The 20,288-nt window shown below is 31.0% G+C and overlaps 1 pseudogene; it reads right to left on the bottom strand.

Moving 5' to 3' along the window:
- The window catches only part of LOC139901872 (sinalpyl alcohol oxidase Nec3-like), a 134,895-nt pseudogene that overhangs the window by 39,236 nt on the left and 75,371 nt on the right, over window positions 1-20,288 (bottom strand).

Genomic DNA, 20,288 nt, shown 5'->3' with positions numbered 1-20,288 from the left:
GGGTTATCACAGGTGGTATCAGAGCGGTGGTCGTAGCGAACCAAGTCTTGCATTAGTGTGCCTAATTAGTAGTTGTTAGGATGCATTAATGAGTCTGAACTTCGACCTAGTAGTTGTTAGGTTATATTAATAAGTCTGGACTTGAACCTGGTCCGCATGTCAAAAGTTTTGCTTATCATACCTAGTCGGAAATTACCTGCTTATCATTCTTAGTCTAGACACATCTTATTGCATTGATTGCATGAATAGTGTATAGAAAAAATTCATATCTTAGCGTATCTGTTACTGTAAACTTTTCCTGACATATCCCGTAAATTCCTCCGTAATCTACGGAATCTTTTGCTATATATAGATATTCTATGTAATTAAAATACCGCCCGATAGCCGGAAAATCATTTCATATCGAAAATTCCTTATTCAATCGTACGAAATGGAATTCGTCATTAGTTCAAGTCCATCGGATTCTGATATGGAATCCCGCTCAAGCTCAGAAAGCAGTGTGACTGGAATGGATCAACCAATCAGCCATCATCTATTTTGGATGAATTGGGGATGGGTTGGTAGCCTTCTCAATCATTGGAGACAAGAAGAAGGTGATCCCTTCCATCCACCACATTGTCCACTTGGCGAAGAACCTGAAGCACTTACCAGTGAACCTATCCGAAACACCATTTTCTCTCTCATTTCCCGAGTATCTAGTCACGATCATATACTATACCAAATTCTAGATCTTATTTATCCACTCGTCCGAACCGACAGTCACCCCGATATAATAGAAGAAGTCAACGATCTTCGCGCTCGGGTAGTGGCTTTAGAGAATATGGTGCGAAGGTTACAAACACCAGTAGCAGCACCAGCAGCATAACCAGTACCAACATCAACAACATCAACAGTACCATCACTACCACCAACATCAATATCTGCATCCCACATCTCAATATCAAAATCTTTACCATAAACATCAACATCATACGCACCATATATACCCAGGAGTACCAACAACAATGAAAGATGAAGTATTCATCCATAACTTCATTGATATTCTGCGAAGAATATGTGGTTCCTAATAGTTTTAGAGATTACATATTCTAGCTCAAACCGAAAATCATATGAGCTTAATATCATATTAACTCATTAAATCCATGATTATATCTGAAGAAAATATATATGTATATATGTTTTCATAAAGATTGTAATTAAAAATTCATTCGTACAAACTGTTAATGGTGAAAATAATTTAACGGGTAGGTAATACCCGAGGAATATTTTGATTTCACATTAATAAGTTACACTGTACATTCTTCGAATCTGATTCTACAGTCATTTACTATCCTACTTACACCGATATACGAATCTGTTCACCACAAAATAACCATTTTCTTTCAATTTCATATTTGGATTTTGACTTCTCAGAATCCAACAAGTGGCATAATGAAGAAAACATTTGACAAAATAAAATTTGTTAGAAACAAACAAATTAACTATGAGAAAATTTTGTTAAGAATTCACGCTAACTGTTCCTAGCTAACATATTACATTTATTTATCGCAATTTTATTCATCGTCATTTAATTTCTATTATTTATTTTACGCACTTTAAATATCGGGACACGTATACAAGGTTTTGACATATCATATCGACGCATCTATATGTATTATTTGGAATAACCATAGACACTCTATATGCAGTAATGATCGAGTTCTCTATACAGGGTTGAGGTTGATTCTATAATAATATATATAGTTTGAGTTGTGATTGAGTCTGAGACGTATATGGGTCACGACACGTATTAATTAATTAGAATATAATATATTAAACTATATACGAATTACTGGACTGTTAACTGTGGACTATCGACTGTGGACTAATAACATTGGACAATTAAAAGGAATTAAAATATTGATTATAACATATAAAACTAAACAATTCTTCAAGTTTGCCATTTGATTTCATCTTAAACCTCAATTGTATCTTGACAATTACAATCTGCGCTCAAACCTTTCATGATTCTTGAAAACACCTCGATCGAGAGGATGAACCAGCCGCACTTCATCTACGGAAGAAAAGATTGATGCATATAGTTATGCACCTGAAAAACCCTCGAAAACTGAGTAAACGATTAACATGTAGCTGTGCTAATTCCTTTAGTGTTATTATTACCCAAAATAATTTGGTAATCCCTTTCAAAGTATGAAATTTTGTCACAGCTCCAGCAAGTCAACTCTGACTTTTCATCCGAAATAACCTTATTATAACCTTGAAATATATGCGTGCTCTTTTATGGTTACCGGAGAACCTTTCATATTCCACCATATTACCATCAGCGTTTAATCATCTAAAAACACAATTCTCTTGAAACCACCTCGGATTGATAACCGATGATTCAGATTTGGTAGCATTAAATGCAGAGGAAACAGAAAAATTGTAGATGGCCTAAATGGCCAAGAGTTTGATGATAAAGAATGGAATGTTGGAAACGTTCGATAGAAAATTTGGTACTGAAAAACGGATTGAGCAAACCATGAAGGAGACTAAGGATAACTACAAGGATCAAACCCTATATTCAAAGAATCCAGGTAATTCTGGATCCGTCGAAATCTTTAGAGAATATCTTGTTCCGAAGTCATGTTAAAATTTTGCGAAAAAATTTTCTTCATCAACCTTCGAACTTAGAAATTCTAAAATATCATCATAAATATCTTCAATATTTCTGAGGATATTTTCATAAATATTCTTATCCGAAATTATCTACCTCTTCGTGTTTTCTGTATTCATTTATATTGGAAACTTCAGTAAAATCTAAATATAAATTATGAATGAATTGTGGAGAAGTGTTGAGAATTGAAGTATGAGTTAGTATAATATAATGCCGCTTGGCCAACGTGATTATATTACAGTAAGTCATGCTGAGTTTCTAATGAAACGTGATGATGGTTCACAGTAGATCATACCATCATCATGTGCCATGTTACATAACTCTTTCAATCTAATTAACCTCTGAACATATCAAGAAAATATATTCTTGATAGTTTTATTCTCAGTGATTCTGGTAATTTGACAAATCAAATCGTGCTATTACGTTCTTTCTTGATTAGAACATTAAGTTCATTCGAAACTCCATACTTACAAATTCTGGACTATTACTCGTTTTACTAAAGATCAAGAGGAGATTAAAAAGACAAAGAGCTCCGAAATGTAAGGGAATATATAAAGCCCGATAACAACACATAAATTACAAACCGTGTATATCAATGTTTATAGCAGCATAAAGACACGGAAAAATTAAAAACACTATAACCCCAAGGGCAAAGTAGAAGAAAGCAGATTCCTCCGATGGAAGTTGGAAAAGGAAAATAATTGTTGCGATAGTAAGGATAAGGACAAGGATTAGAACTGGATTAAGCATTTTCACAATTTTTTTTGAATTTGGGAATCTAGTATAGGAGTGGTGAAAATAATGGAACGGAATAAGTTCATTTATAGTGAAAATACCAGACAAAGTAATCGAGACAGATGATCGCATTTAATTACAGAGATCTTAATTTTCATAAATTCCGAAGAAATCAAATCTTATAGATTTCCAAGGTTTTATTTTAAATTCCCTGATTTTTGGAAATCAACTGTGACTACGTCAGAAAGTTTAATCTCCATCTCAATCTTTTGTGATAGCTTCACTCGTACTCTTCACAAAAATCGAATTATTTTATCCCTATTACTCAATGGTAATAAAACTCTAATTTCTAGCTCATATGTGTCATGAAAACATATTTATTGTTAGCCATGACCACCTCACTCAAATTTCGGGACGAAATTTCTTTAACGGGTAGGTACTGTGACGACCCGGTAATTTCCGACCAAATTTAAACGTAATCTTTATATGGTTTCAAAACGATAAGCAAAGTCTGTAATACTGAGTCTTAAAAGTTTTAGAATTATATTCATTTAATCAAATACTCTCTGACTGTGCTCGGCGATTCATGAACAATTATGTAAATAGATATGTATGTATATATATATATATATATATATATATATATATATATATATATATATATATATATATGTGTGTGTGTGTGTGTGTGTGTGCATAATAAATGGAAAAATATTATTAAAACATTAACGGTTTGATTGTTATGAAAATAAGTTATGAAATCTATTATAGGATTTGGAAAACGTTAACAAAGTATTAAATGTGTACCTTAAATTGTTGTCTCAATATATTTTAATAATATAGTTACCCACTTAATATTTAAAACATAATTGTTGAATGTCTGTTATAATATTTTAAAATGCATAAATATTAATACTTAAAATATGTTATATAATATAATTAGTAAATATTACATAATTAATAAAATGTTACAATAGTATATTAAATTAATTACAAGTTAGATTATATAAATATTAATAATATCAGTTTTATTAATAACTAATAAAATTATTATATAAATTTTGATACATGTAAGGTGATGCATTATTATTATTATTATTGGCATTACTTTTATTATTGAATATATATTGTAATAAATTGTAACTTTTAGTTGAATTATAGTAATATTATTATTTTACTTTCATTGTAGTTATTAATATTGATATCAATATTAGTAATATATAATATATAGATATGAGATTTGATAAACATAATATGTCATATCAGTCTCATTATTATTATTATTATTATTAATATTTAATATTAATATTAATATTATTATTTGTATTATTAATAACATTATAATATATAATATATAGATATAAAAATTTAAACATGTAAATTGATATTACTAGTCTTATTATTATGTATTATCATTAAGAATTATTATTATTATTATATATTATCATCATTATTATTATTATAAAATAAAACAATTTATCAATATTATCATTTATAATACTATTATAAATATTATTATAACCATTTGTAGCATTATTCTAAATACTATTAATATTATGATGATTAATGTTAAAAGAATTATTATGTTATTATTATTAATTAATATTATCAGTATTATTATTATTTGTATGATTATTATTGTTAATATGCTTATAATTATTAATAATAATCATAATTATATAAACTGTATAAAGAAATCAGATTCATTGATATAATTCTGTTTCACGTCCACATCCAAATTTTATACGCGATTCCTTCTCCTGCTCCTGATTTGTACCTTATTGGATTTATGCCAAATTCAAACCAACTAGAAAACAATTTTTGTTAACAATCTTAGTCTGCTGTTGTATTTTTTTATTTTATTTTTTTCTCCTGTTCTTTTATTTGTTTGACGTGTATATATCGACAGCCTTACTTTCTCTATAAATCAATCAGTTTTAGATGTATTGAATCATTCTATATCCACTAACAATTACAAACCCTTTTAGTTTTTTTTATTTGTTTGATTTTAAAAAAAATATAACCTGTCGACCTCTGTTATGTCTCATTTTTTCAAAACCTTGAATTTCAAATCAATTCAAAAATGTATAAATGCAGTTTTATTAGGATTTTCACATTCAAACTATCTGTAAATTCTTAGATTCCAATTCGTTTTATCGATTGAGAATTTCGAGGTCAAAGATTGGGAATTTAAAAGTCAAACGACTGGTTCATAAAGCAATTCGAATTTTATGTTTTATTTTAAGTTAAATTGATTTTTCAGATAGTTTCTAGGAACAATTTCTAAACTATTTCATGAAGAAATTATGGTCTGAAACAATCTAGATTTTAAAATCGATGTTTGAGTTGAATCGAGCTGTTCCAGCTATTTTTTTTTTATTTTCTTTTTTCTCTCTAATTTGGTTTTGTCAATCAATTTAATCACAGCTGTTAATAATATTTTACATTGAAAATTCCTAAACGAAAAACAAGGAAATTAATTCCTTGTTGGTTTTAACCCTGGTCGATCGAATGGTAGAAGAAGAAAGAAAAGGAGAAATAGAAAAGACTATTTAAGTAATTAAGAGTCTGGGTTTAGTCAGATAAAACGTGACAGATGAATTGGTAGAGGGTGTTTGCGGGTGAGCTAGAGGTCGAGGGTTCAAGCCCGTGCATTGGCAATTTTTTTTAAAACTGATTATGAAGGTAGTTTCCTTTATGTTATTATTATTATTATTATTATTATTATTATTATTATTATTATTATTATTATTATTATTATTATTATTATTATTATTATTATTATTATTATTATTATTATTATTATTATTATTATTATTATTATTATTATTATTATTTTCATTATTATTACTTGGATTATTATTATTATTATGAAAATAATACAATTTATTATTATTTTCATTAGTATTAGTATTAGTATTAGTATTAGTATTAGTATTAATCTATTATCATTAATATTATTATTATTAGCATAAGTATTATTATCAATATTATCATTATTTTTATTACTAAGATTATTACCACTATTTTTATTAAAACAATTTTTATTCAAAAATTAACATTTTTTATTTAAAGTTATTATATATATTAAAATTTCAATTAGGTTATCAGTATTATTATGAACATTATTTATAAAATATTTACATATGACAAACTATCAGTTTTAAATAAAATACTAAACATATATTTATGGATATATTAATATAACAAAATGCAGATAAAAATTATTTTAATTAAATATATATATATATATATATATATATATATATATATATATATATATCACATAAAAATTTAAAATATAATACATATAAATAAAGTATATATATAAGATATTTAATATATGTAACATAACAAAATCTATATATTTATATATATATATATATATATATATATATATATATATATATATATATATATATATATATATATATATATATATATATATATATATATATATATGTATATATATATATAAAATTAATATACATTATTAATAAAATATAAAAGTACTAATATAAAATTTTTTTATCACTAATAATATATATATATATATATATATATATATATATATATATATATATATATATATATATATATATATATATATTGATCAATTATGATATATGTTTTAATATATATACAAATGATATAGGTTCGTGAATCCGAGGCCAACCCTGCATTGTTCAATATAGTCATATGTATTTTTACTACAAAATACAATATGTGAGTTTCATTTGCTCCCTTTTTAATTTCTTTTGCAATATATATTTTTGGGCTGAGAACACATGCGCTACTTTTATAAATGTTTACGAAATAGACACAAGTACTTAAAAATATATTCTACGTTGAGTTGTACCACTGGCATATTTCCCTGTAGCTTGGTAACTACTATTTACATGGGTATTGTAAACGCGAATCCTGTTGATAGATCTATCGGGCCTGACAACCCCAACCGGACTGGACAACCAGTATTCAACGGTTGCACAGTACTTCGTTTTGTAGGCTACACTTGGTACAGTGTAGTGAGATTTCATAATAAAGGGAATATGCGACTTTGATTAAATGTTAAGTATGGTTACCAAGTGCTCAACCACTTAGAATGCTTTACATACACTTGCGAGTGTATTATGTTTATGATTATGAAATCTTGTGGTCTATTAATATATTGAAATGATTGTTATGTTAAACCTATGAACTCACCAACCTTTTGGTTAACACTTTTAAGCATGTTTATTCTCAGTTATGAATTAAGTCTTCCGCTGTGCATTTGTTCAATTGAAAGATATTACTTGGAGTCATTCATGGCATATTTAGGTCAGTACCTCGCAATGGGACCAGATATTGATGACTTCGTCCAGGGGGATAAGGACGGGTTATCACATAAGGATAGCACAAGAAACAAAAACATCATAAGTAACGAATAGAAGTAACGATGACATAAATATGTCTTCGAAGTACCAAGAATCTCTAAAAGTCAAGAATGGCGTTTTTCGGTTCAAAAACCAAAGCACATAGGCACAACGACAAAAATGCACGTAATATAACAAGAATGTTATATACCTAAACATAATAGCTGACATTGAAATGCCGAGCATTTAGGAGTCAAGAATGACATCTCGCGTAATATAACTCAAATGTTATATACATAACCATAATAGATGACATAGAAATGTCGAGAATTTCAGAAGTCAAGTATGACGTCCCTCGGTTTCACTAACCGAGGTATTCTTATAAGGATAAGTTCGTATGAATCGGAGAATACGTTTAAATCGGAATGGGAGTTCCTCCCGAATTCAGAACATAATAGAGATGTATGTATGATAACAATATACATACCAATACGATACAAATAATCACATATAATAATATATTATAGGCCGGGCTGTAGACTAGACTCACTAATGCACCCTATTGACTCGGGTAACGACATCAATGCAGCCTAATTTCCTACAACCAACGCTCTGATACCAACTGTGATGTCCCCGTCAAAACACTTAACGGCTCTGTCACTTGATCCCACAGCTTGATCATAACTCTATATGAATTTAATAAATAACCTTGCATTCTTTATTTAAAAATGATTTCTTATAAAGGAAACCTACCAAAATGTGTAAATTTAGAAAAACCATACATTATTACTTAACCAAAAGTTGACCAAAATAAAGTCAACAGCATCCACTATTAAATGTATCAAAATAGAATGCAAGTTAATGTTTAACAAAAGATGCCATCATAAATATGCAGACTCTCTAAGCACAGCGGAAGCAATCAATCATGAACCTGAGAATAAAATATGCGAGTAACTGTCAACAAAAAATGTTGAGTGAATTATAGGTTTAATATTGTAAACAATATCTAATTTAAACCATAAAAATTTATGTTTGAAAACATAAAAACTCCTTTTTGGACCACTAAATTATATGTTAGAAAACATATAAAAACATTATTTCATTTTTCGTGAGCCACCTGGTAACCACTTAACCATTTATTTACCCTTGCCAAACACAATAAATAATATACACCGAACAAGTGTATCTACAACAAAATACGAAGTACTAAACATTCTGATTATAAATTGCTAGCGCGACTAGCTCGAAATGGGGTTGTCAAACCCGATAGATCTATCCATAGGATTCGCGTTCACCAGTAGAAACCAGTGATTACAGTTACCAGACTAGGGAATATTTTTGTTCAACTCACAATGAATAATTTAAACCAATTTCCACTTGTGTTCAAAATATAAGATAAATTGCATGTATTCTCATCCCAAAAGATTTAAAATAGAAAATGGGACTATAACTCACCTTAATAGTAACGAAGTAACCAACACAAATAAGCGAACAGCAAATGAGTACAGTGATCAGGAATGATCACAACGCCGACCTATAAATAAAGCAGGTCGATATAAATAACTAACTTATGTCAAGTCTTAGTATGATAGCTATTGTACATGTTGCAAGTAGACATAGAACAATACTCAGCATGCATCGGTTTGATTGGAACAGCTTACGGACACACAGTTTCTATTTTTAGAAAGTTTCTATTTTTAGTAGGTTTCCATTTTTGGAAAGTTTCTATTTTAGGAAAGTTTCTATTTTTGGAAAGTTTCTATTTTTGGAAAGTTTCTAAATTTAGAAAGTTGCTATTTTTAGAAAGTTTATAAGTTAGGAAAGTTCCCTTAATTAGAAAGTCAACAAAAGTCAACTGAAAGTCAAAGTCAACCGAAAGTCAACTCAAAAGTCAACCTTGGTCAAACATAGTCAACGTTAATTTTAAAAGTGTAAGTTATAATAATAATGTAAGTAATAATGTTTATTAAAGTTAAATATGTATAATTATGTCATAACATAAGTTTAATTAAATTAAAATGAATTATTAAAGTTAATATAAGTTTAAATGATATAATTAATATAACATAAGTATTTAATTAATTAATTAAATATTAGTCATAATGTAAGTATTATTAATTAATAATAAATTTTAAATCATATCATAAGTATTATTAATTAATAATGAATTATTAATCATATCATAAGTTTCTAAGTATAATCATTAAATCATAAGTATTTAATAATTAAATTATAATTAAATAATAACTAAGCCTTATAATAATTAAACAATTAATTAATCCTTATTATAAGTCTTATAATAATAATCTTATAATATAAGTTTAATACTTATCATAAGTATTTTCCATTAATAATAAAAGTATTATTAATCATAAGTTTAATTAAAATGTTAATTAAATCATAAGTAATAATTAAATGATATAATAAATATACATCATAAGTCTTAAATTATAATAATTACTTTTTATATCATAAGTAATTCAATAATAATGAAAATCATTATTTATATCATAAGTTTTAATTATTAACCATAAGTTTTAAATCAAAAGTTCTTCTGGTCATATCTTGAGCCCCGGGTGTCGGTTTTCGGCGAGCCTTATATATATCTCCGCCTAATCAAACCACCTGACGCTTTGGTGCCCTCAAGAACACTCCAAGAACAGTAACCAAGTCGTGATGATCAGTCATTACACCACTTGGAACTTTAATCCATTCAAAAACACGTTTTAGCCATAACGGGTGATCCGTGGCTCGGATTTAGATGACCCGAACATGAAAGTTCATCCCATCATCAATCCTAACACACTAGTACACCCTAAGAACTCTAAAAATGGTCACAAAGTCGGACCATACCTGTACCAATTCGTTTTCACATTTTAATTTCAATTAAACACCATTTTGATCATAACTTATGTTCCGGAAATCGAAATAACATGAATCCGGAGTCTAAAATTAATATCTTGATGAGAGGAACTCATCTATACACTTTAATTTCACATTTACAACAGTCAAGTTTACAGAAATGGTCAAAAATTCTGCTGTCCCAAAACAATCAAACCGAAATCATTCTATAACAAGTGTTTCTATGCATACAATCAACAATACAACAACATACAATCATCATACTATCACAATAACATATAAAAATAGTAAAATTAAATAAAAATCAAAAAGTTAGGGTTAGGGTTTATACCCTAATCAAGAATTGAAGGATATGAACATGTAGAGGAGAACGAGAGGAACGCGTTGATGTTAAAAGCCCTTTGATCCAAGCTCTAGATGATGATCAATTGAAGATGATGATGATGAGAAAAATGGCGGCCCTAGGAGAGAAAAAGAGAGGAAGAGAGAAAAAAATAAAATGTGTTTTGGAAAAATGAAGTAGTGATTTAGGTTTAAGATTAAATCAAGTTCAAGAAATTGGCAAAACAAGTCCTCCCCTCCCTTGGGAGATTTAGGCCGGCCCCTATACATGGGTGGGTCCCTCTTGGCCCATTTTTATGTTACTTGCAATTGCTTGTGGCTTGAAAGATCGAACGAAGCCTGAAACGCGAAAATGCTACTACGCGATTGATTTTTCGGAGAGATAACAAATACGCGACGAATAAAATATATAAACACTAAATATAAACATATGACATTAAAATACCATATTTAAAATAATTAGGATTTAAAAATCCCAAAAACTCTACCGTTGGTTTGAAAACCGAAAAGATTCGCCGGATAGAAATCCGCGACACATAGAAACGTACAACTTAAAATATGAAGTCAAATATTCATATAACACATAATAATTAATATATTATTACAAAAATAATAATATAGGTCATAGAAATGATGTGGCACGAATAACAGTTAACGGTCGTTAAGTAATTAACGATAAAAGATAACGGAAAAAGTAGGGTCGTTACACATAGGCACCCGAAGGTTCGTAGATGAGTATAAGAAAGAGTACGACCGTATAGAATTTGAGTTGGTGAACGATATTGAAGAGGTTTGCTAGGAATTATATTTAGAAGATATGTAGCCATTTGGAGTGCGTGAGGCCAAAAAGAGAGTGGAAGAGAGGCGTGAGAGAGAAGTGTTCGGATGATGTAATTTATGGCGCATATTTTTCGTTCAGATTTTCCATTTTGAGATGATGAGTAAGGGCATGAGAAGCGAAAAGTCATTCCATTATTTTGACAAAATTGTTGGAATTGTTTATTGTTGTATTCCGTTCCATTGTCACATTGAAACGTTTTAATGGAGCGATTAAATTGAGTGTGAATATGTTTAGTGAAAGTAAGAAAATTAGAATAAACATCGGATTTATTGTTTAGTGGATATGTCCATAAGAAGTTAGAGTAGTTGTCGAGAAATAGAATGTAATAACGATGCCCATGAGTGGCTGATGTATTTGACAGAAATCATTCATTCAATAAATATAATATATGATGACTATGGTACAGCTCATGATATACACGGATCTGTTAATGATATACACAATACTTATTGTCTAATAATTATCACACTGAAGTACATCCTCATTGTTTGAGTAGTAATTAAATCGAACACTTGGCGTAACTGTCACATCTGACGGCAAAATTAGATGTAACGAACCACTTGATTTCGCTCTATTAATCTTTGCCCCAATGGTGACAACACTCAAGTTTGAAAGTGAAACTGAACTTAAGAGAGGTATAGAACTTATAGGAGGTGTAAGTTTGGGTAGTGCGACAGAATCGATGTACGGGCCATTTTTAGTAATCCCTATCACGCGAAGGCCTCTATGGTCTAATGCAAGTAGGACCAAAAAGTTAATACCGGTACGTTGAGTATCAGCCATGAACTGTCTAACATATGCATTGTGATGAATGACTGAAATATTCATAGACGATAAGTATGCATGTGGCCCGATTCCATTTAATAGTAAAAGTTGTGGGATTCCTAGAGCCCCGGCGCTTAAAATCACTTCTCCATTCTTTCGTACGTGGACTTCATGATATCTTCCTCTTGAATCATGGTACGTAACACCAATCGTAGCTATTATGCCATAAAAATAATGGTTTAGGATTGTGATATAACAATCTGTAAGGGAGGTGATAACATACATGAAAATAGTAAACTATTTTAGACAAGTTGGTAATCCCCATATTTTGTATAGTAAAGTGAATATGAAGTTGTTCTATACCACCAATTGAGTAATTGGTTCTTATGATTATTATTATTATAAAGATTAAAAGATTGACAAATGAACTTTTGACTTGTTTTCTTAACCAATAATGTATTGGTTCTATATCTAACTTGAATATCTATAAAAAAAAAAGAATGATGCAATATATATAGACTGCCACTTTAAACTATATATTCAATAACACTGTTGTAAAACTCCACGATTAATATCGATTACTTTCCGAGTAATCCTTCTTTTTGGACAACTCAAACAAATTTTCTGAAATATGTGTAATTAATTGATTAACGTCGGTAGATTAGTCAAAATCGGATCAAAATCGGATCCAGACATCAATAATTTCGATTTTATTAGTCTTTGAACATCTCAAAATTATGTATACGGTAAATTTTTTTACAATTGCATTAAAATTCTCTTATATATTTACCCACATAATTTTAAATTTTATTATTAAATGTATATAAAGTTCAATCCGATTAATTCCAAATTGTCGATTACTTAAGGTTCCAATAATTACTCTCAATTAGCGATTTTTCCGACCTTGATTCTTAAGTCAAATAAGGATGCAATAATAAAAACTGAATGCTTAGATTAATTACCTTGAGGGTTCGAGGTTGAGAAGATGACCCGATCAACTATCGCGTGGACCAACACATCCAAGTTTTTAGCATTGGCTTTATTAAGAAGCTCAACGGCCCCATGTCGTCTCCCTGAATCATCCATCGAACGTTGAACCACTAACTTTGGTCCCTTCAACATGGTCCAAGGTGAACCCATTGTCCGGACCAAGTCCTAATTCTATCAAGGCACTTTTTATAGAAACTTGCAGTCTATTTAAATGATTCGGAAGAGTCACAATACTATCTTCTATCCACTCGTACACATCTTTCACATTTCTCATATCCCATTCGATACCTGAATTTTTATAAAAGTAGTCATCGGCCCTTAAATATAATCCAAAAGTTAACATGCTACTACCTCCCAGAACCTTCCCTCTTGTGTTCAGTATCCCATCTTCGGAGACAAAACTTTCAGCAGGCGAATCTTTTTTACCCGATGTGAGAAGATTGTTTGCAGTTTCTGTTAGAAAGTGACTAATCACATTACCTCAAATGGATGGTTGACCATTTAGATCTGAAGGAAAGTAGCCTTCATCATTTCCACAATTAGATGGTTCACAAGATGACTTTGGTGACAGGAAACTGAGCTACTGCAGCATACAAACAACAACAAATGGCTAACACAAACAACATCTTTTCCATAAATATTAAAGGGGTTCCAAAGTAGTGTTGGATCCAAACCTCAAATAGAAATAGCTGTTAGGTATTTTTTGTATAAACGGCCTCAATGGCCATTGTAAAAAACAAGTTCAGGTAATAAAAAACTGATTAAGCATTCAATCTTATACTTTCAATTCTTAACATGGTATCAGAGCTAATGGTTGCAATCTTTTGATCAAAAGAACCATTTTTTCTCAAATCATTTACCAGCTATTTAGGGGGTTACAATGTCTGAAGAAGAAGACAGCAACCATACCCAAAACAGTAATCACGATTTAGCCACTTAATTAAGCAATCTATTGAAAAACAGTTTTCAATCCCAACCCACCCATTCCAAATTATCTGATAGTTTGAAAATCAATCTTGCCCTTAATAGTCAAAATTATGCACTATGGGCAAGAATGATAAAAGTGGCAATTGGAGGAAAATCAAATCCCTCTTGAACCATTTAACTACTGATTCTCCAAAAACTGAAGATGATCAATGGGAACAAGACGACTTAGTCGTTTTTTCATGGCTTATTCAAAACATTGAACCAAACCTTGCAAGCAACCTAACAGAATTTCCCACAACAAAAGCTTTATGGGAAGCCCTGGTAGTTACTTACAGCAGCTGCAAGGATAAACTCCAAAATTTTGATTTACATGTTAAAGCCAACGAATTAAAACAAGAAAACATGTTAATCGAAGACATTTGGATCAAATTACAAGGCATATGGGGTGAGATAGAGAGAAGAGATCCAAACCCAATGAAATGTTCAGCTGATATCCAAGCATACAATCAGATAAGAGCTGAGCAGAAACTCTTTCAATTCCTAAATGCCCTTGATCGAAACCATGACCAAATTAAAAGGGAATTGCTCCGATTAAACCCTTTACCAATGGTAGAAGAAGCGTATGCCACCGTACGAAAGGATAAAGCTCACCAACAGATCCTTGGTACAATACTCAACCCTCAAATCAATAAGATATTGGTTCGGGATTAATTGCTGCCAAAGGAACTGGGTTTAGCATGAAGCCTCATTGGAATCACCAAAAATCACAGCCGAATTACTTCTCTGAAAATCCAAGGATCGATAAAAACAAACTTAAATGTTCTGAATGTGGCAAAAGTTGACACACAAAGGAGCAGTGCTTCAAGAAAGTAGGGTATCCAGAATGGTGGAACAATCCACCCAAGAAATCCGACAAAGTAGCAACGATGGTGGGCAACAATGAAGTCGCCAGCAACCACGATGATGAACTAGGATTTGGTGAAATAGCGGCTGATATCAACGAGGGTGAAAACCCACCATCTGGTAACCCTAATTTAATCCCCAATCTAATTCCTTTATTTAATACGTTTACTGTCTTAGAAAATCTCGATCCTAAAACCGAATTACTTAAGCCCAAGAATAATACAAATGGACAGGTTACTAGTGGGCTCAAAATAAACAAAAAGGGTGGGTTAGTTAATGTTGGGCCTAATATAAAAAGGAACATGATTGTTACTGATGGGCCAGATAGTGTAAGAAAGTAATAATGAACCCGTTACCAAATCTAATTTTTCAAATAAACTTAAAGGAAAGGCTAATAATGTTTTCAATAATTTAAAATCTAACTCATGGATATTCGACTGTGGTGCGACGGATACCATGACCTTTGATAAGTCGGATATAATTTTTCAAATAAAACTAAAGAAAATGCAAATCCAAACGGCCAACGAAGGAATTGTTCAAGTCAAAGGGGCTGGAACCATTGAAATCTCACCAACCATAAAACTTCCAAATTGTTTGTATATCCCAGCTTTATCTCTTAAGCTACTATCTGTTAGTCATGTCACAAAAGAATTAAACTGTAAGGTCCTCATATATCCGACATTCTGCATCTTGCATGATATCCGGACGGGATCCATAATTGGTCGTGGCACTGAGAGGGGGGGTTATACTATGTCGATGAAGTTACCCAACAAGGTACTGTGATGCTTGCTCACGGAACACCTAATAGGGAAGCTTAGTTATGGCATCGTCAACTTGGACATCCTTCGGCTGCTATTTACATTTATTATTTCCTAGTTTGTATCAGTCTAACACCGTCTTAAACTGTGAGACTTGTATTTTGGCAAAAAGCCATCGAAGTACTTTCAAACCTTGTAATAACAGAAAAGATATTCCTTTTTCATTAATTCATTCGGATGTTTGGGGTCCTGCTCCAATTAACGGGGGAAAAATCTACGGTATTTCGTACTCTTTATTGACGATTGCACACGAATGACCTATACTTATTTTATGACAAACACATCCGAAGTCTTTGAAAATTTTTCATGTTTTTACAAAATGATTCAAACACAAGTTAATAAAAACATACAGATTTTAAGGTCCGATAACACAACAACAATAACAATACCCAATACCACATGAGTGGTGTATGGGGGAGGTGAGATGTAGACAATCCTTCCCCTATCCGAGAATAAAGACAAGTCGTTTCTCCACCCAGAGTGACACACTCTCAAGAGTAGAGAAAGTCATATCTCTCTTTATTCGACGGATAAAGAGATTGCTTCCGAGAGGACCTCCGGCCTTTAAGTAGAGAAAAGTTTTTTTAAAAAAAAAATAAAAATATTAAAATAAAAATAATAATAGACGCCATGAAAATGGTAGAATCAAATTTTCATGGGTTTTAAATCCTGCTTGGAATTTAATTTAGGCTCTAAGAGTCAGTCAAGTGACCAATAAATTGAGTTTAAGATTTTTCTAAGATTTTAAGGTCCGATAATGGGGGAGAATTTGTTAATTCCTCCATGAAAAGTTTTTGTCAAGAAAAAGGGATTATTCACCAAACCTCGTGTGCTCATACCCCCGAATAAAATGGGGTGGCAGAAAGAAAAAACCGTTTACTTTTAGAAATGAAGTGTGCTCAGCTTATCGAGTCCAAGGTTCCAAAAAGTTTTTGGCCAGAAGCACTTGCGACCACAACGTATCTTATAAATCGATTACCAACAAAAATTCTTGGTTTTAAAAGTCCTATTCAAACCCTAAAGAATTTTTTTGAACTTCCCTCGGAACTTACTCTTAATCCTTGAATCTTTGGGTGTTCAGTCTTTGTTCACATACCAAAAACTGAATGCTCCAAGTTAGACCCATGTGCTGAGAAATGTGTGTTTGTTGGTTATAGGGTCAACCAAAATGGGTATAGATGTTATAGCCCAAAGAAACGTTTTATATACACAACTATGAATTGCAACTTCCTCGAAACCGAATACTTTTATAATAGCCAACACGCTGAGGGGGAGAAAGAATATGACACAGTGAGTTGGATGAACTGGATACCTTTCTCTACTAACAATAATACTTCAACCTCCACAAATACTTCCACAAATACCAATAATATCCCGATTTCCACAAATACCAACAATGATACCCCGACTTCCACAAATGATATACCTCCCGTTGCTAACAATGAATCTAGTGGAACCAACGAAACCCTAAATCATTCCGAAGAATGTAGTTTGCAAGATGAAATTAATAATCATGATAGCACACAAGATGTTACTGAAACAATCATAGCCAAGCAAGTTGAACCTACCCCTGAACGGTATGTTTTACTACAAAGAAGAAATAGAGGGATTCCGCCAAACAGATATGATCCAGAAAAGGAATCTCTACGATCAAAATATCCTATGGCAAATATTGCTACAGGAAATCTATCTAAAGAAGCACGGGAATTCAACTCCGCCATATATTCTGAAGAAATACCAACTTCCGTAGAACAAGCTTTACAATCAACAAACTGGAGAAAAGCAATGGAAGCTGAAATGGAAGCCCTTAAGACAAATGACACGTGGGAAAAATGTGTTATTCCTCAAGGAAAAAAACCAGTAGGGTGTCGATGGGTGTTTACAATAAAACACAAACCGGATGGTACTATTGAGAGATACAAAGCCAGGCTAGTTGCCAAAGGGTATACTCAAACCTACGGGATAGATTATTCTGAAACTTTTTCACCATTGGTAAAAATAGATACCATCCGAGTCCTCTTTTCTATTGCCGCAAACAAAGATTGGCCTCTTCATCAATTTGATGTAAAAAATGCCTTTCTACATGGCAAACTAAAAGAAGAGGTTTATATGGAACCTCCCCCAGGATTCAGAAGAAACTTCGAAAATAGGGAAGTTTGCCGCCTTAAAAAATCTCGATATGGGTTAAAACAATCACCACGGGCTTGGTTTGGGAGATTTACATTAGCTATGAAAAAATACGGTTTTAAACAAAGTAACTCAGATCATACACTTTTTCTTAAACGAAGAGGTAACCTCATTACATGTTTAATTATATATGTTGACGACATGATGAAGGTATTTCATATGCCCGAGAGACATATCAAATTAATGTGGCTAACATGTTATGATCCAAGTCGGGTCATACCCAATAACAAGCTTACCGACACCTTATTCGTATTTGATCTTAACGATTGGATCGTGGATTAAAATACGCGACACTTGGATTTTAAGAAAAATGGTTTTCTAAAATAATATAACTTGATGTAGATATAAATTATGGAATAATTTATATAATGTGGATTTAATTATTTATAGGTTAAATAATTAATTTTGTTATGTTACATTTTATAAAATTGGTTTTATAAAATAAAAATGTGGATAACAAATAATGGAAGTTTATAAAATGTAGTTTTATAAAAATTAAGTTTATAAAACTAATTTTATTTAAATTCATTAATGGCATTGGTAGTGGGTTCTTGCATGGCTTTTGATTGGCTAAAGATGCAAGACCCATGTGCTTATCTTGGAGGCACAAAAACACCAATACACACACATGCAAATACATCAAAACAAGCAAAAAAAAATTCTGCATTTTCTCCTCCTTGCTGCTGGCCGAAATATTTTGGGAGAAAAAGGGTGTTCAAATGTTTTTGCAAGCTAATCTCAAGTGTAATTAAATCCTAACTAAAGGCTAGGGTGTTGGTGATAAGTTTGGGGTATTATCTCTTGAGGTTTCATACATTTGGAGCTCCATTCATCCTCATCTTCTTCATCATATTGTTGTAACCCTCAACTAGCTTGAGGAGGTAAATTACTAAACCCACTTGTTGTATGTAAGCATATTATTTCAAGACTTGATATATTTATGGAATTTGTCTTTTAAAATGGTTGATATATAACATGATACTTGCATGCTTCCGCTCACTTTATCTTCATAAAATGGGTTTATGAACATGTTAAAATGTAGAACATGTTTCTCAAAAGTTTGTCAAATTCCATCAATGGTATCTAGAGCCAAGGTCTTTGAAATATGCTTCTTTTTTTATGACTTTTAAATCCACTAATCTTACAATCTAGTAACATGCATGAAACTAGAATGTAAAAAAAAAAAATTTTGGATTTTGGGTGGGTTCTTATTTTGGCCGAAAATTAGGAGGTTCCAAAGTGGGTTTGGAACTTATTTTTTGGTCAAATTTTGTTGTTTAATGTGGTTCACAATCAAGCCTAGACCTTGTGTTTGTATGGTTGTATGTTTTGGTTGATTAATCATTCATTTGGTTTGTAATATTAATCATTCATTTGGTTTGTAATATTAATCATTCATTTGGTTTGTAATAATTTGTAATATTCATTCATTTGTAATTTTATTTATATTTGGTATGTATAATAGATTAGGTTGTAATTTCATTTTCTAGAAAAAATGTATTAGGATATATTTTTTGTAAAGAGAATGAAGAATGAAGATGATGAAGATGAACACAAGTTGGAAGCATTTGGATGCAAGATTAAGTGGGAGATTATAAATCTCCTACTTTGTCATAACCCTTAGAAGGTGACATTTGTTTTGGCTAAACAAATGTCTACTAATTGGCTTGATTGTGAACTTGGTTGTTTTGCATGTTTATTGTGTTTGTATGTTTGGTTGCTACAATTTATCACACATTTACAAATTGCAAAATGACATTATAATTGGTTATAATTAAAACAACAAAAGGACACTAATAAATGGTTATTAGGGACATAAATAACAATGCATATAAAATGGTTTATATCAAAGTAATTGGCTTTACTAATATAACATGAAAATTGGCTTTTCATAATGAACTATACACCAA

This window comes from Rutidosis leptorrhynchoides, chromosome 3, assembly GCF_046630445.1.
Source record: "Rutidosis leptorrhynchoides isolate AG116_Rl617_1_P2 chromosome 3, CSIRO_AGI_Rlap_v1, whole genome shotgun sequence".
Taxonomy (NCBI): domain Eukaryota; kingdom Viridiplantae; phylum Streptophyta; class Magnoliopsida; order Asterales; family Asteraceae; genus Rutidosis; species Rutidosis leptorrhynchoides.
Note: the sequence above shows the minus strand (reverse complement) of the source record. Positions and strands in the feature narration are given on the sequence as shown.